The following is an 18,851-nucleotide window of genomic DNA, read 5'->3' as shown; positions in this document are numbered from 1 at the left end:
TTAATACTTGGTAACAATACATTTTAATGTTAAGTTCTTAGCAAATATAATTTAAATTTGCCTAGATATTTTAATGGTAAAACTCCTACCTTAATTAAGTCATAGGATCCTGAGTGTTAATTTGTAATGAGAGACTTAGAACTTACATGGAATGGAAAATTCTTCCTAGAATTTATATACAAACTACTGCCTCCACATCTAGAATCTCCTGGGGTTAAAATCTAGACAAATATTAGAATAGTAGGATGCATTTTATCTTAGATTGTTTAGATACTACTCCATGATATATTTTTACTTTCTATCTTAGACTTCTTAGGTATTCTTCCAGAGTATATTTTTTGGACAACAGACCATAAAATTTTTCTTATAGGGAAAAGAAAGGAACGTGACCTAATGGCATAATTATATCAAGATTTCCATGATTATAAGTAATTACAAAATACATAGGGATTCCAAACTTTTTTGTCTTTCCTTTTGGCAAATGTAGTTACAGGAGTCTGATTCTCATCCTCAAGTGACCCAGCTGCACAGTTTCCTGCTATACCTCAGCTCTGCACTCTCATGTGTTACCAGACCAAAAGTCAATTCTTTGCTTTTGATTCCTTCCACCAACATAGTCAAATGCCCCCCAGTGTGCTCCTGAGTGTCACAAATGCCGTGGGGCTTGGCCAGGACATGCAGCCCTTGTAACCTTCCCACATGCAGACATATTGCTCCTCTCATGCCCACAAATGGCTAACGACCATCCAGAGCTGCCCTTCATGAGAGTGTGGCTCAATTTCTGACCACGTGTACAAATCACTCAGGTAAAATGGGTGTGGGGTGTCTACTGGGGGATGTCTTATGGAAAACAACATGTGAGAACTCATGAATGCTTCCCCCAAAACCTTTCAAGGGTGCTCAGCATCAACTGGACTGAGCACCTCAAAACGGATTTCTTCATATTGCCTCTACAGACGGATGGCCATTGTTCACCATGGGGTCAAATGTTGTAAGGACTTCATTTGATCTCAGGATTGGGAGGGACTTGGATAAGAAATGGGTAAGGGAGATGGTCTTGGGGAACAGCAGCCACGTAAGTTCCTAGTGACCCACTTTTTCAATACAGTAAGTTTTCCTGTAGATAGCCATACTTAGAAAATTGCTGTGGAGGATAAAAAGTAGAGATTCCATGCTATTATCTGCTCTTCATTGCCTTCAATGGACATTTCTCTGCTTAAGTGCATCCCATTAAAGGACATTTCAAGAGCTATTCACAACAAAATGTGCTGATGTCCATTCAATATCATAACCAAATCCACATCCTTAAAATTAACCTAATGATCCTGCTACCTGCCCATCTGTTGGCGAAAGTAAAGGGAAATGACCACAGCCGAAAAACTCAGTCACACAGAAGGTCCTGCTGCTGCCCTTCCTTTACCATATTCTCCACACCAGCATGCATTAATTCACTTAGTTCAACTGACCAAATATTTGATGTGTGCATTATATGCACTACACAGTGTGTTAGACACTGAAGGGGATTCAAAGATGACTGGGTCTCATGACCTCACCTCATCAGTTTATGAGGATGAGGGTAAAACAGAAATATCAGAATATTAGCATAAGAAAATTACCATACAAGAAACTTATAGAGCAGTCAATCAGGATTCACAAAGAGAGAAGCCAGCTATTGTAAGACTGAGATAATTCTTGTGGAGAAGACAGAATTTAAATGGACTTTCAACCACAGGGAGAGTTTCAATCCCTGGCAAAGAGGGGATAGGGAAGTTTAGCAGAAAAAAATGTAGTAAACACAATCCTGAAACTGTGTGGTATGGATGGTTTTCTGAGGATGACTGTGCCACCCACAGGTGACAGTCATGGGAAACATGACCAGACAGGAGCGTGGGGACACAGGGGAATGGTGTCAAGGACCTTTGTCAGCATGATGGAAAACAAGAATTAAAAAATTCCATCTCAGGGGCACCTGGGTGTCTCAGTGGGTTAAGCCGCTGCCTTTGGCTCAGGTCATGATCTCATGGTCCTGGGATCGTGTCCCACATCGGGCTCTCTGCTCAGTGGGGAGCCTGCTTCCCTCTCTCTCTCTCTGCCTGCCTCTGCCTACTTGTGATCTTTCTCTGTCAAATAAATAAATAAAAATCTTAAAAAAAAAACTCCATCTCAGAAAAACAAGGGAGCCTCTTCAAGTTCTGTTAGTAGGGGAAATGAACTCACCCCAGGAGAGCCTGCAGTGATCCCAGCTCACCAGGATCCGCACATTTCTGAGGCACACTTCCGTACCCTCCCATTCTGTATGTGTGACCAATAGGACATGGCAGATGGATGCACACCACTTCCAAGAGTAGGCGGTAAAGTATACGCCATCTTCTTCTCTCTGTCCCTCTGTCTCCCCATCTGGTCACTCATTCCTGGGGAAGCCATGCCGTTAGCAGCCCTATAGTGACACACACAGTGAAGAGCTGAAACGTCCCACCGGTAACTACAGGAGTAGTCTGGCAGCACTCACTGCCCCACTCAGCATCGTGACTACAACAACAGGACAGACCCCAAGCAGAACCTTACAGTCAACTCCTCACAGATCCCTGACCCTCAAACTGTGTGCATAGTAAGTCTGTTGTGTAGAAGGTAGCAAGTCTGGAGACTATTTGTTATGCAGTAATAGATAACTGTGACACTTACAGATGGGCCTTGTGACACAGTCTTATTCACATGGCAGTGAAATTTTGTGTAGATCGTAAAAGAAAGATTAGAGATGAGAAAAATTTAGTAACTTACTATATATACCAAACCGTCCATGTGCTTTTTCACACATTTCCTCATTAAATGACCTAAAGGTATTCCTTGAAGATGGTACAATTTGTATTTTTATTTTATTTTATAGGAACTCAAACCATCAAGCAGCTTGTTCCAGATCACAGAGCTAATAAGTTATAAGCCAAAATTCAAACCCTTACTTGTTTATGTAAGTAAATGTTGGTTGAATGACTGCATCAGCACATGGGTATACATTTCATGTGTTATTATAAAGTCCTACAAATATGTTTCCCTTGCCTTTAGGAAAATTTAGAAAGATTTTGAATTACTCCTATTAATCCTATTAACACTTTTTTGTAGTTCCCCAATAAATGGAATCAAAGAGAGATTTTCAAGAAAATTCATGGTTTGGCATACTTTACTGGCTTAGATGTAGTTAAAGATTTCACAGTGCAAATCTTCTCAAAAAACTGTCTTTAAACTACCCTCTCTGGCCTTTAATGTATGAGTAATTTCTGGGAAGTGCTTGCTTATGACCTCTTTTGAGGTTTCAAGAAGTGATAAGAAACCTACAAAAAGCACTCCAGGAGAAAGTTTAAACTCCTGAAATAGGATTCACTTTGACACAGTTAAAAAAATTTATTTTCACGTGAGATCCAAGCAAGGGTGGGATTAAACACTCAAATGGAAGAAAAGTGTGTGGGGAAAAGAGAAGCAGCAAGCAAGTAACAGCAACATTTAGAGAATTAAATTTAACAAATAAACATGCGACTAAAAATACTGAGATCAACATTAATACTTAGTGTAAAACCCCAGCAGATTGTCTTAAAGTTGTATTTTAAAAGGAAATGTAGCATGGGTACTACAGCTAGCCTCTTGCCTGGGTTTTCACCACAGCCCTACCCTTTACGGAACATGTGACCTTGGGAGTTACTCACCCTGTTTGCCTCCTCTCGAAAAGGAGATAATAATGGTACACAACTCATGGGGTTGTTGTGAAAATGAAATGAGATAAAATATGCATTCTCAAGAGTGACTCGCATAGGTTAACTGTTACATATCAATCCTGATAGGTACACATTGTTGAGGGGTGGCATTTTTCGGGCAATCCTGTTGGTTCTTCTGGTAACGCATGTAACCAATATGCATTTGGGAAGCTTGATAAAACTTGTAGGTAAATTCTGGTAACATACATGTAATCGAAGCTTGAAAGAGACAGAATTTCTTTTTGAATGTCAAAGATTTTACTTAATTCATTAATTAGAGCAGAGACCAGTGATTTATCACCAGATTGAAAGGAACATCAAATCACTGTACATAGGGGGTCAAATAAGGAATGCCAAAATGAATTATAAATTGATCAAAAGTGGGTCAATATCCACAGGGCAATAACCAATTACATTCCTCATCATACAATTTACATTTCTCTCTACAAGAATAGTCTGTGTTACTCTTAGTTTCCTATGATTTACACAGTTGTAAAATTACTCAGTACTCTGAAAAGTATCAGACACTGGTGGAAGCAACTGAAAAATGGAAAGGGACGCCAATATGATTTTCCCTTTCATCTGTTCTAAGCAGAGTTCTCCCACTCTCTTCTAGTTTTCCATCAGCATTACTCTGCAGGTTTTTGTTAGTGGGGAGTATTCATTCTTGACTTGACCCTTAAAAACATCATAAATCATTGGACAGGAATGTCTATTTGAATAAATATAAGTAGTATTTTGTTCATAGTTAAAGCAAACTATACAGTCATCCTCAAACATTCTTATTAAGGAACAGCTTTTGAAGAAATGTCCACTGTAAATGAATATAAAAAACCTAATGGTACTCCAAAGGGTAACTAGAAACCCAAGACTATATGTGGGAGGTAAGAAAACTTTGAAGACGGATGAGGAGAAACTTCCTGAAATGGAGCTCTTTAGCAAGAGAATACAATTAGCTAGCATTTACGGACCTTACATACCAAGTATTGTATTAAGAGCTTTATTATCTCTTTCTGACTGTATAAAACCCTACAGGGTGCCGATATACATTTATTTTTTTTTTCCCTATATAAGAATGAATTGAGGCTTAGAGGGAGTAACAGCTAAGTTCTGCTGTAGTTACTACTTGAACACAAAAGATACCCAGGCCACTGAAACAACACACAACTCTGCCTCCAAGAGCTCAGACTACCATATTAGGCTCACAGAGGTGAGGGGAAAGGCCACTGAAAGACCAGTGTGTAAGAATGATGGAAAGAAAGCAATCTCGGGATTGAGCTGACCATTCCTAAGGCTGCTGAATAATGAAAGAAGGAAGATGTAGTGTTCAACGATTCAATAGTTGCAAAGAACACCCAGCGCTCATCACAACACGTGCCTTCCTTAATACAATAAAAGGTAATGAGGTACTATATGTTGGCTAACTGAACATAATAAAAATAAAATAAAATTTTTAAAAAATTAAAAATTTTAGAAAATTTTAAAAAAAGGAAGAAGTAAAAGATAAAAGATTAATGAGAAATAGTACAATCTCTCTCATGTTCTGATTTCTACAACTGAAGGGTTAAGAGCCAGCATCCACCGACGGTCTCTATGCACACGGCACCAGGTTAAGTCATTTACAGGCGTTATCTCCAAACATCCTACCCTACTCCATGAGGTGGTACTAAAGGTAACCTCATTTTGCAAAGGAAGGACCTCAGGTTTAGAGACTTTTAGAGACTTCAGGTACCACACCCAGCTGAGAGCTAGTGAGGATATCTGGGCTAAAGCTGGGCCTATATGAATGTAAATCCCATGCAGTCAACCACCCAGCTCTGTCCATCCCATAATTTTATATTCATGCTTTCTTCTGAGTGTCATGACAGCCTTTACTAGTGACTAAAGTAAAAACTGAAACTTACAGATGTTATGGGACAACCGCAGGTATATAGCTAATATTCACAGTTGATCAGAAGGATGGGTAAAGACATACGAAACATGAACTAAAAATTAAGTACTTTCAAAGCAAATAATTTCCCAAAGAAATGTCTAACTCCTGCTTTGCTGAAAGATTATTCCTAATTATAGACCCCATAAAATATTCTTCTGGAATGTCTTCAGTTGTTTGTTTCTCACTAAGATCATTTTGTATTTATCATTTGAGAGCCTGCAGGTACTGCTCATTGTTCATTGTTCACTGAAAAACAGCATCTGGGAAATTACAGAATTCATCAGCATTTTGTTGTTTGTTATTCCAAAAGAAAAAAAATAATTAAAAAGCATGCATAGCAAATTGTAACACCTTTCTCAAACTGATTAAATATTAATTGCACTAACGATGTCCATCTACGGGCCTACAAAAGACTACATTGGTTTTGCATGGGTTTACACTGCCTATCATACATTGATTGATATAACGTGAATACATAATTCCACAGCAAGACCTAGCATTTGCGCTAACAAGAGTGTTCAGGGAGAATGAAAATAAGGAAATGAAAAACCACTCCCATGTTGGTAGCTCAAGGCATCACACATTGTTGGTGAGGGTTTTCCTTGCATCCAGTGAATGCATATTTCTTTCTTTTTCTGGGCTTAGAAGAACCAGGGAAGTCTGTAGGGCACACACAGCTGACTGAGCCAGGAATCACTTCCTTCACTAAGATGATGATTGTCATTGACGCTCTGCTAACAGCAGTGAGCACGACCACAGATTGATACAGACACGACCTAACATTTCCTTGATTTCAATTTTTCTAGAAGAGTAAGGTTTTTTCTTTGTCTTTTTTTGTTGAATGCAAATGTTAAAGCACATTACAAGATGAACATATATATCATTTTAAAGTCTGTTAAACAATATAAAAAGTAATGTATACAACAAGTGTGAAGACAAATGACTTTATAAGTTAATATTATCACATTTCAAATGTCTTTGAGAAATGCTAATGTATTAAAGTTGTCTTTCCCCTCCTACAACATGACAGGCACAATAGATTTTTTTTTTTTAACCTCATTTTCTTTCTAGCCTGGGTTAGGTAGTTGCTCCCAAATGTCTAATCTTGGCCTAGTAAATAGACACCATTTGCTGTCCCTGCTCCAGGCCACATGAACACATGATTGGCAAAGATGTAATTGACTTGACATCATTGCAAAGCAAAACTTTGGGCTATGAAATCATGGGATAAAAACCAGATTATCTTTGAAGTTTGGGAACTGCAAAGAACTGGTAACTTTTTATGTCAACACAGCAGTTCTTTTCTTTATACCAAATTAAGGAAGTCTCCCTATTGTTGAATCACAGAGTTAACAGAGACAGACAAGCCACAGAGTTCTCGCTGGCTATGGCAAACATTCTGCAAACCGGGCATATTGCACGGACTAGATGCTTTACTGACTAGGTTTCCAGTGCTTGTGCTGCTGGGACTGGGGGATATTTGGGAAGGAGTATTGTCCACAGAAATCAATTTTATAATGATCAATATTAAAAACAATTACATTAACGAAGTATAAGGCTCTGCAATAATACCTTGAAGCAGCATACACCAGGCAAGCATTCAAACTATTACTCCCACTAGACTAGCTGAGGAAAATTAAGCCTAATGGCAATAAATATAGGTACCTATATCAGAAATAGTAAATTAAAAAATACATTATTTAAGAACAAAGAGGTGTAATAAGCGTACTTCTCCTTAAAAGAGTAAGTTCAGCCTTTAACCAATTAAAATGTTTTTTTCTTCTCATTTCCTAAGTTGTAAAAGCTCCTGAAATGTGATGGTGCTCATCTCACTCTTTGATAGTCAAGATTCTGGGGTTCAGGCCAAGCCAGTGCAAGCCAACAACTCTCTACGAATCATTCTGTGCCCGCAAAGTTAGAATTGGTATAAGCAGCTGGTAGGAACTAAATTAGAAAGAGAAACATGAAAAGGGAGATCTCAGGTTTGAACAAAGGCACAAACTGATGTCTGTCCACAGTTCCTAGTAAAAGAGTGCATGGGTTTCTTCTTTGTCATTTTAATTGAGGAAAAACAGCACTGGAGACAGTACTGACTCTGGACACACCCTGAAAGGACCTGAATCATAGTTTCTCTTAATAATGACAGTTTTAGGCAAATCTTCAACTTTTTCTGATCTTCAGTAAGCTCATTTTTAAAGTGGCAGAAATAATGGTACTGGGCTTGTAAGGCTGTTACTGGGGATAAATGAGGTTAAGTAGAGAGTGTACTAAGCTAACTCTCTGGCACAATGAATGTCAGTTGGTACCACTACCAATACCATTGTCACCCAAGATGAGCACCAGGCTCCTTACTTTCTCTGGACCTTCACCCTCTATGAGTCCTGAGTTCTCCCACTGTTGTAGGACTTTTCCAATCCATTCTTCTTTTCCCATTTCTTTTGTAAAATCAGACTACATGTTTGGTTTGTGCCTTGTTACCACATTCAGTCTCCCCTCTGGTGCCAAACTTGTCCCCTGGTGAGCAGTAACAAATGGAGCCCCAGTGCTTTTGCACCTCCTTTCTCTCCCCACTCATGGGAGCATGGCTGTGGTTCTGGATATGCTGCCTGCAAACTAGGGATCCCAGATCCAGTAAGTAAGCTCATGGATAGAACCATCTAGAGGAGAGATGAGGATCCTGGAGATAAGTAGGATTATAAGAGAAAAAGAATATGGTATATTCTTTTATGCCATAATAACAGCAACAATGAAACTTCAGGCTTCAAGCAGCAAATATTAATAGATTTTTGTTCAAACTTTGTAGCCATCTGACGTGTCAGAGGGCTCTGCATGACACTTTTTTTAAAAATCATACATTCAGGCTGATGAAACATTCACATTTGGTACTTATCTGTTACCATGTGAAGAGTAAAGGAACAGTCATTACAGGGAAGTAACACAAGATTTACATTTTGTAAATGAGGGCAAGGCACATGCCCTACTGTTTGTCTCGAATATTAGTGAACAGCCCAAAGATAACAAACCTGTAAACCAGGATCATAGACTACAAACTCCCGACAGCAAAAAATACATTTCATCAATCTTTACATTTACCTCATCAAACAAAAAACCTGGCTCAGTTGGTTAAGCATCTTCCTTCTGCTCATGTCTTGGTCCCAGGGTCCTGGGATGGACCCCGCATCAGGCTACCTGCTTAGTGGGAAGCCTGCTTCTCCCTCTGCCCTTCACCCCGCTCTTGTGTTCTCTCTCACTCTCTTTCACAAATAAATAAATAAAATCTTAAAAGAAAAACAAAACCCTGCCTACAGTAACTGTACAGAAACTGCATTTGTAAGGAGTAAACAAATGATCTCACCTATCATATTACAAAGCTGGATCCCAATGCTGATTATGCTAGTAGATGGAATCTATCATGCTAACAGGACCAACAGTCCTTAAAAATTAAAGTTCTTCAACCATGAGCTTACTGAAGTTCTCTCTGGTGTCTTTCACTGTGCAATGTAATATAAAACCCTTGTGGGACTTTGCTGGTGCTTGTGGTGGAGATCTTCCAAGATTACCTAGGTCTTGGTCCAGGAGAACGCGGACAGTCAAAGCTGTTAATTCCATGCACTGTAGGGTTAGGAAGACATTTACTGTTTTTCCCCATGGGATGTTAGCTGTCATGTTAGCACAAACTGATCATTACTTGTAGTGTATGTTTTAATTCTTGTCTCTCCCCACCAATGCACAACTCCTTCCAGGCTTGTAACACAACCTCTGCATGCCTTGTTTTCATTTCTGAGGGAAATTACTGCATAGTGGAAATACTGAATTTCCATTGCGGCTTCATTCCAGTGGGTTTCAGACTCACTTGCTCCCCCGGATTGAATGAGTCATGAGTGGATGGGCACATACGGAAAGGGCCATGAATGGATGCTGCAAGCTATTAAGACTAAGTATTGATCAGCAATGACTGTGCCATGACAAGAAGCTTCCTGATTTGGGGATCCTGAATATTTCTAAGTCATGAGAAAATAAGGAATATTATGAAAGAGAAAGAAAATCAAAACACTTTTCTTAAGCTCCGTCCTGTATTTTGGATCCACTTTCATCAGTTCTTACGGTTGCTTGTCAGACCGCCAGCCGCCAAAACGATAAGGCAGATTGAGAGCAAGTATGCTTTTCAGGAAGCCTTGGACGGTGCAGGGGATAAACCTGTTAGTAGTTGACTTCTCAACCACATGGTTTGAGCCTTGCAATGATCAAGCCTTTCTTTCATTCCCTCTCTGAGATGTATTCCGATGTGGTGTTCCTTGAAGTAGACATGGATGACTGTCAGGATGTCCATTTGGTGTGAGGTCAAATACATGCTGACCTTCCAGTTTTTTAAAAAAGGGACAGAAGGTGGGTGAATTTTCTGGAGCTAATAAGGAAAAACTTTAAGCCACCACAAATGAATTAATCCAATTATGTTTTCTGAAAACATAAGCAGCCCTTGGCTGTTGAAAACTTCTGACTTTTTAAAATTTATTTACAAGTCTTTTATGAAGACTCTATACCCAACTGCCATCTGATTATTAGTTACAATAAAATATTAATTCTACCCTTTAAAAAAACACTTTTCTTAAATATTATACTAACAAAGCAGTTTTATAAAAGAAAATTTTTAAATGAACTTTCATAAATGTAGACTTTTCTGTGATTAATCTATGTTCCAATACTATTTTGTTGACTTCATAGTTATGTCACCTAATTTCTTATTCTCTTTTGAGTAATCAGACCTCAAACAAAGTGAGCTAAGGCTTGCAGAACAGTCTTTTTAAGTCTAGAGGTACGAATGAACAATGTAGCACAAGGCAAGATGGAAAATAAAATGTGTCCCTTTTCCTTACCAAGTCCTCTTGACCATTTATCAAATACCAAGTCCTTTCTTTTTATATACATTGGAGTCCTGCCCTGTTCTCACCTCTATGAAAAATGACAGTCTCCTCATTAAAACTTCCATGATTTGTTTTTCTTCTCCCTCTCCCTGCAGATTCTATTTCCCAAATGTGTCTGAAAATTTAAATCACGACGTACTGATGAATAGCAGTGTCTTTTGTTATTCTTTCTATACATAAATTTTGCTAGGAAGATTTGGAATTGTAGTCTCACTATGACAGGGGTAAAAAGATACTCAATTGTGAATGGCTGTAATTCTGTAATTTCTGAGGAGGCGTTTTCTTGCTTGCAGGTAAGGCCCCAAGTTTCTGTGATTCTGAGATACGTGGGAACAGGGAGAAAGGAGCACTGAAGCAGAGAGCAGCTACCTGGATCTGTATAATCAAGAGCTAACCCAGGGAGCACAGAGAGCAGGCGGGGGGGCTCTGTACAGGCTTAGAGCTCAGCAGTTGTTAAAAAATACTGGAGGGGAGAGACAGAAAGAGAGGAAGGAAGTAGGGGGAGGATGGGGAGAAGGGGAGGGGGAGAGGAGAAGAAAAAGAGGAAGGGGGGAAGCAGGAGAGGGAGGAGAGGAGGAGGAGGAGAGGAGGAGGAGGGGTGGACAAGGTAAGAAGGAGGAGGGGGAGAGGGAGAGGAAGAAGGGAGAGGAGAAAGGGAGGAGGAGGAGCAGGAAAGGGGAAGAGGAGCAAGAGGAGGGGAGGAGGAGGAGGGAGGGAAGAGAAACAGCAGGAGGAGAGGAAGGAGGAGCCGGAGGAAGAGAAGCAGGAAAAGGGGGAGGAGGGGGAGGGCGGAGGAAGGGAAAACCATTACAAATCAAAGAGGGACTTCACAGCAGATCCTCAAGACATTACAAGATAATGATGAAAACCTGTGAACAACTTCATGGTGATAACTGTGGCATCTGCGTTATCTGTGGAATATTACACAGTGGTATAAAGGGGAGCTGTGTTTTTAGCGTCATTAAGGAGCCATAAATAATTTTCCTAAATCTACACACTAAGAAGTGCCCCTGCCCCAGCTGCATGCAAACGTTCCCTTTGCTACACAGCCTTGCCCAAACTGAGTGTCCTCAGTGCCTGAGTTCATCCACTCTGACGGCCGTTTGTAGGTGTGGGACTGAGACTTCTCTCTGTGCCTCCTGGTTTTAATGAGGTCGAGCTGCTGTGTCTGCATTGACTGCTGACTTAGATCACCTTTTCTATGAGGGGTTCATCCTCAGCTCTTGTCCGTCATCTGTCAGGTTGTCTGTCTTCTCCTGATTGCTTTGTAGAAGCCTTTTTCATATAATTGATACAAGTCCTTTGTGAATTATACTCAGTATTATGAGGATCTTTTCAAGCTCTGTAGACTGTAGATCCTAAATTGTGTCTTTTGATGAATGACTATTCTAATTTTAATGCAGTTTATTTTAACAGTGTTTTATTTACAGTTATTGACCTTTTGTATCTTGTTTGGGAAATCTTGCCCATCTCAAGTTCATGAAACGATTTTTTAAAAAATTTAAATCTAGGGGCACCTGGGTGGCTTGGTGGGTTGGGCCTCTGCCTTCGGCTCAGGTCATGGTCTCAGGGTCTTGGGATCGAGGCCCACATCAGGCTCTCTGCTCAGTGGGGAGCCTGCTTCCCCCCTCTCTGCCTGCCTCTTTGCCTAATTATGATCTCTGTCAAATAAATAAACAAAATCTTTAAAAAAATTTTAAATCTAAAAACCACATAGAATTGGTTCTTGCTGATGATATGAAGAAGAGGCTAATGTTAATTTTTTTTTTTTAAGATTTTATTTAAAGAGAGAGAGTACACACAAGCAGACAGAGTGGCAGGCAGAGGCAGCGAGAGAAGCAGGCTCCCTGCCTAGCAAGGAGCCCGATGTGGGACTAGATCCCAGGACCCTGGGATCATGAGCTGAGCTGAAGACAGCGGCTTAACCAACTGAGCCACCCAGGCGTCCCATTATTTTATACAGGACATTGATCAGAATGTCCTTTTCTGACTGTGTTCTTCAGGAAGACCATTGTAACAAACTACAAGCTCACATACGTACGACATCATTTCTCAACTTCATTCTTCCCATTTGTCTGTTTCCATCTGAGAGCAATTACCATAGCACTTTTATTACCACACGTTTATCATAAAACTATATTGGGTATTTCAAGTGCTACAATTTCTTTTTCTTCTTCAAAATTACCTTAACTATTATTTCTATATTTTTATATAAATTTAAGAATTAGCCTTTCAGGGGTGCCTGAGTTGCTCAGTCAACCGAGCATCTGCCTTCAGCTCAGGTCATGGTCCCAGGGTCCTCAGATCGAGTCCCGCATCAGGCTCCCTGCTCTGCAGGAAGCCTGCTTCTCCCTCTTCCTGCTACTCCCCCTGTTTGTGCTCTCTTTCTCTGTCAAATAAATAAATAAAATAAAATAAAATTAAAAAAGAATTAGCCTTTCAATTTTTCTGGGGGGAAAAAAACCCACAAGATTTTGCTTGGAATTCCATCTAGTTAACAGATCAAATTTGGGCAAGCGAAATTTTTCGGGTGATACTAACAGAATATATTAATTTACATTATTTGCACATAGTTATTCAAATTTTCATGATTACTTAACATGAAACTATTTTAAAAGGCAGCATAATAATAATCTATATTTTACTCAATGTCCAAGTTATTCCGTATAAGATATTTTTTACTAGGAATATATTTAGGCACATTCTCGTTTTATAAAAAAAGGAAAGGAAGTATTGTCATTCTGCTGAGTTAAATAGAAACTTTGAGTTAAATAGAGAGATTTTGGGCCTTGTGATAACATATAATTTGTAGATACATAACACTTGCAGAAGTAAAAAATAGAAAGATAAGCTGCATTAATTAAAACAGAATTTTGTCTTTAAAGCCATAGATCATAAAATATCCTTGAGAATATATTTAAAAACACACAGAACACACTAAGAAGTTTGAACCAGGTTGAGAAATTGGATTAAGTGTCATAATGAGAACCATGCTAACGTCTGCTCTGGGTTTAACCTCTAAATTTCTGTCCATAATTTCTCGCTTCTTCATTACTCTGAAAGAAGAGAAACAATAGTTTTCGGCAAAACAAGAACAGTTGATAAGAAAAGCAGATGGGGGGGGGGTGCCTGGGTGGCTCAGTGGGTTAAGCCTCTGCCTTTAGCTCAGGTCATGATCTCAGGGTCCTGGGATTGAGCCCCACATCGGGCTTTCTGCTCAGTGGGGAGCCTGCTTCTCCCTCCCCCCACCGCCGTTTACTTGTGATCTCTTTCTCCGTGTAAAATAAAATAAAAATAATTAAAAAAAAAAAAAAAAAAGCAGATGTGGGTCCGTGAGGCTCTGAAGGATCTGACAGCCCAGCAGACTGAAACCCAACTATCCAGGCCTGTCTCCATCCACGGTGTGAGCAGAGACTGCTGCAGGCACCAAAATCACAGCGAGGACATGGGCCCCACGTTAGCTCTCCAGGCTTCCACAGGCCACGTCGATTCACTGGACTTCTCTTAAGTATGACACGAGGAAGTTTCTCATGAATGTTTAAGTGCACAATTAAAATACTGGAAATTGTTATTTATTTGTCTAGGAACTGTACGTACAAGTAGCAGGGCCCAGGTGCTGGTGAGGATCTGGGGCTGCTCTCCTTACAATGCATATTGAGGCCCTTTCCCTACCAAGGGGACTGCAGGGGTGGGGAGTGGGTGGACAATGACAAAACCACACGTGTAGGAGCAACAAGCTGCCTTGCTGAGAATAATCTGCCTCCTGTTACCCAGCGAGTCTTAGTGGAAGACTGTTGCCCATCGGGCTTGCAAATCCTGTCTTGTCATTAGAAAGCTGGTGTTTTCAGCATGCTGTTATGGAGCTCAGCTGGAGCTCAGCTCAGACTGGTATTTTCAAAAGGTTGCAAATGGACGGTCCATCCAGGACCCCCTTCTCTGCGTACAGCAGCCACACACAGGGGAGTAGACAAGGCTCAAGCCAGCTAGTGTCTGAATCCCTACCCAGGAGATGAAGGGAGACAGTGTTCAGTCTAGCCTATCTTGTATAAGAGATATGTGCCGATTTAACGTTTATCCCCATTTTATTTTTAATCATTTCTCACTCTGATGGTTGTATTTGCCAGTTAAACCAACTTCACTGCCTAGACATTGTCATTAAGAACCAACCACTAAAATGAGTTCTTCCAGATTGACTTTTAGTCTAGTCCTAGGTAGACTGGGCAACCTTGGCTCACTGCAGAACCATGGGTTCACCAGGGAATCCCTTGTCAGCGAAGCACTGAAACAGCGTGAAAGGTCTCCAGAAACCAAACCACTGAGAAAATAAAATAAATAACAACAGTATTTACAAAAATTAAGAAAGAGAGCCGGTCTCAAGCTTATGTCAGAAGTCCTAACTCAAGGTTGTCTGTTTGATATTCAGAAATGGTTTCCCTTTCTGTTTAAAAGATATAGGTCAATTATTTTCAATTATGTACCTGGATATAGCAATTATACTGCCGAATTATTGAAATAACCTGTCTCAGAAAAATATAATCAAATACACTTCAAACTTGCGTTCGCCAAATATTAACCTCTCTTAACCAAGCGTTCAACAAATTTCTGAGAATGCCCACAGGTGTGCAAAGAGCCCGTGAGGGGGAGGGAGCAGGGAAGATAACTTACATGGCATAAATGCTGCAACCTTTTTACCCATGGAGTACAGCCTTGCTGAAGACAAAAACCCTCTCATCGTGTTCTATGTAAAGGAGAATCTAGGATGCTATTGGGGTGCTCACATAACTTGTCCTGTCCCTCTGACCTTCCAGACCCTTCGGGCAGGGTCAGACTTGGGGCAGGTGCTGGCTGCCTTCCACATGGTTCTCCAGTGCAGTGTGAGTCTTCAACCTCCTGCTCCAGGAGGTGAGGAAAATGTGGACCAACCTTAATGGATGGAAGAATTTGTCAGAGTCCTTTACATAAATACAAAAATCGAAAATGAGAGGACAAACTGTACTTACCGCATAAATCCTGTATTATGAAAAACTGTCACCATTGAAAGATAATTTTAAAAAATTTTTAATGGCATGAGAAAATGCTACCATATTTTTATGATATGCATAAAGTACATTTTTCATGTAATAGGGCATTTTTAGAAATAAAACAATAAAAAAAATTAATAGTTATATTTTGCTTTGATGTTATAAATGATTTGTGATTTTTTTTCTTATTATATTTTGCAACCGTTCTTTGTTTCTATAACTTCATATATCCATTTTAGAATTAAATTTATTTTAAAGACATCTCTGAGGTATAGGACAAACTACTATTTCGGCCTCTGCCAAGTTAAGTTTCTTTTCTTTTTTTTTTAAATCTATGTTGGCTTTTGGAAAGTTGTTTTTGAAAAGCTCAGATCCCAAGGCCCCACTACAGACCCATTTTAGTAATGGGTCCTGGCAACTAATAATGTAGCAAAAGCATCGTGGAGATTCTGGGGATCAGCCAGAGGAAGGGAGCTGTGTCTAGGGAGCAAACGCAGATGCTCAGTACTTGGGTCACCAAGCAGCACTGCTGGCAATGGCTTCGGATGTTATTGATCAGAAATGCCTTACTCTGTACCAGCCCCAAAGATGCCGACCAACAGCAGCCCTGGCACCTGATGTGGGGTACAGTCTGTCCCCCCACAACTTTGGTTTCAAATCCCAAGACCTCAGGGCTCAGGACCTATTACAGATCCTGTAAAAATTTTTTTGTTGTGGTTGTTTTCTCTTGCTAAAGTCATCATCCACTCCCCAGCGGGGGATGGATAAAGTCATAAACTCCAGGCATTTTAAGCAACCAGCAGCCATCAGACAATAACAGTTCTTAGAACTGCCGTGTGTTTGAGTCAAATCCATTCACCCAGGAATCCCGAGACTCCAGAATCTTTTTGTTGCATTAAAGAGTATTCACAGACTTCAAGACCCCGTTCGAAGTAGAGTGTAAAATGGCTGAAGATTCACTTGTTTTTAATGCATCATTTTTGCATGAGAATGCATACTTTGAGAGGTGAAAAGTAAATTGAAAGCCTGAGTAATTAAATAGGCAAGTCTTTGTTGAATTTTTAAAACAATAGTTTCCATTTTTAATCATTATTAAGCAACATGGACACAATCAACTGACAGGCTGAAGGAAAGACCAAAATTTTAAAAGAGGAGACATCTACTACAGTGATTTTAAATTAAAATTCTTTTAACAAACAGAGTTTGTTGTGTTGTTGTTTTGTTTTGTTTTTTTGTCGTTTCAATTTGAGATTTTTCTGGTGTGAAATGTGAGACATGCCCTGTGTTCCCTGCTGTAAGCAGGGGCCGATCCTATGACAGAGGGCCTTCTCTATTCTCTGGCTTTAGGCAAACATATTTTATTAATTTTGCGGATGAGAACACTGGAATTTAGAAAAAAAGAGGGAATATCTTAACTAAATTAATGAGTCTGTCAGAGTAACCTCAAACTCATCCTTCCAGGCTTCTCCCACACGATGCTGGTAGATAAAGCTTTAAAGAACAAGAACAAACATAGAAATGTAGAGGGTGATACTGCTGGGTATCTTTTGCCAGGAAACAGGGTATATAGATGAAATCTTAAATGATTCAAATTCCCCTTTCTCCCAACAGTGCACCTTTGCATAGGCAGTGTATCAAGTGGTACGGTCAGTGTTCTGCTCTGGAATCTGGATCGCTGGAGGTTTTGTAGGGGCTCTTTGTGCCAGGAAGGTGACAGATAAGGACTTTGCTGGAAACACATGAGCAGCAGTGAACAAATGTGCTCTCTAGGCTCCCAATTATGGCCAGGCTGATGGAGGAGAGAATCTAACTGAGACAGGATGCGAAGGCTGAGCGAGAATCGTCCTCACATAAACAGTAGAATATAAAAGAGAATCTCTGCATCAGAGTTTTAATCAAAATTATTTTACTGGTTCCAACATCATGCAAGACTTGCTGCTTCCTAGTTTCAGGATCTCCGGTATTGCCCCTCTGACGAGGATGTTCCCATTAGGAGCAGAGCGCATGAGGGAAAGGGGACATGTCTAACTGGGAATTGGCAAAGTATAATCAAGTAAGCAAAAGTTTAAAATTTCTAATACATTCAAAAGATATCAGGTCCCTAAGAAAAAAAGGAGAGGAAGAGTGCTAATGCAGATATTATATTAAGGATGAATATATATGCATATATGTATTTATATAAAATATCTTTTAATAATTCATTTCTAATTTATGTTCAAATACTCATTGTATATTTTACATATTCCATGTACAATACCCTACACATACGAACCATGAAAAGGAAAGCAAAGCCTTCTGTTCATGGAAATTACAGCCTAAAAGAAATGACATATAGAACAATAGAACTCACAATGATAGTGAAATCCATTTAGTGCAATGACGGAAAAGAAATGCTATGAGGGAGACCAAATGTAGGTGGGGTTGCAGAAGCTGCCAAATGCTGAGCAGGAATTGCTTTGTAAGGAGATCTCGTGAGAGAGAGAGAGAGAGAGAGTGTGTGTGTGTGTGTGTGTGTAAGGAGGGAGCATAAATCAGAGGATTGCAGCCAGAGAAAACTGCATTTTCTGAAAATCCTGATGTGACCATTCCAGCACATAGAGGATCCAAGTGAAGAAATAGAGACGAAACAATACAAAATAACAAAGTCATAACCTAGTCAGGCGTGATAAGAGAAAAAGGGCAACCATATAGGCAGGGAGTATATTGTGTAAAATCTTACTGGTTTTTAAATGTTATCCTGAGTGTGATCAGAAGTCACAATTTTTATATAAGGATAATTTAATTTACATTTTACCCAACTATACTAGCACATAGACAGGACTTACTAAATAATATGTTATTTAATGAATCATGCAGACCAATGACAATTTAATAAACTGTGCAACTACCCCTGAAACACTGGTCTTTATGGTGATGGGTGCTGAACCTAATCCAGGGGCCAAGGTTTCAGTGGTAGCTCAGGTCCTTGGTCCCATCTTGGCCAGGAAGCTTCTGGCTTTGACTTAACCAACCACCTCTGTAAATTACATTCTTCTGCTCTCTATTACCGATCTCTTGCCCTGGGGGGCTTTCTGCAGAAAAACATACTGTTAGTAAACCTTCTACAGAACCACCCTTTTCAAAATGTCTTTTTATAATTAAACTATGCATCACGAAGCCCCATTTGGTTATCATTTCCCCCACCTGCCATGGAAGGGTGGGGGGGCTGTGCAGTTTGAGAAAACTCCTGATA

General features: G+C 39.9%; 1 pseudogene; it reads left to right on the top strand.

Annotated features, from left to right (window-relative positions):
- Positions 1-6,063: 6,063 nt before the first annotated feature.
- On the top strand, positions 6,064-10,146 carry LOC131830121 (thioredoxin-like; annotated as a pseudogene).
- Positions 10,147-18,851: the final 8,705 nt, after the last annotated feature.

This window comes from Mustela lutreola, chromosome 4 (genome assembly GCF_030435805.1).
Source record: "Mustela lutreola isolate mMusLut2 chromosome 4, mMusLut2.pri, whole genome shotgun sequence".
Taxonomy (NCBI): domain Eukaryota; kingdom Metazoa; phylum Chordata; class Mammalia; order Carnivora; family Mustelidae; genus Mustela; species Mustela lutreola.
This window is presented reverse-complemented; position numbering and strand designations above follow the sequence as displayed.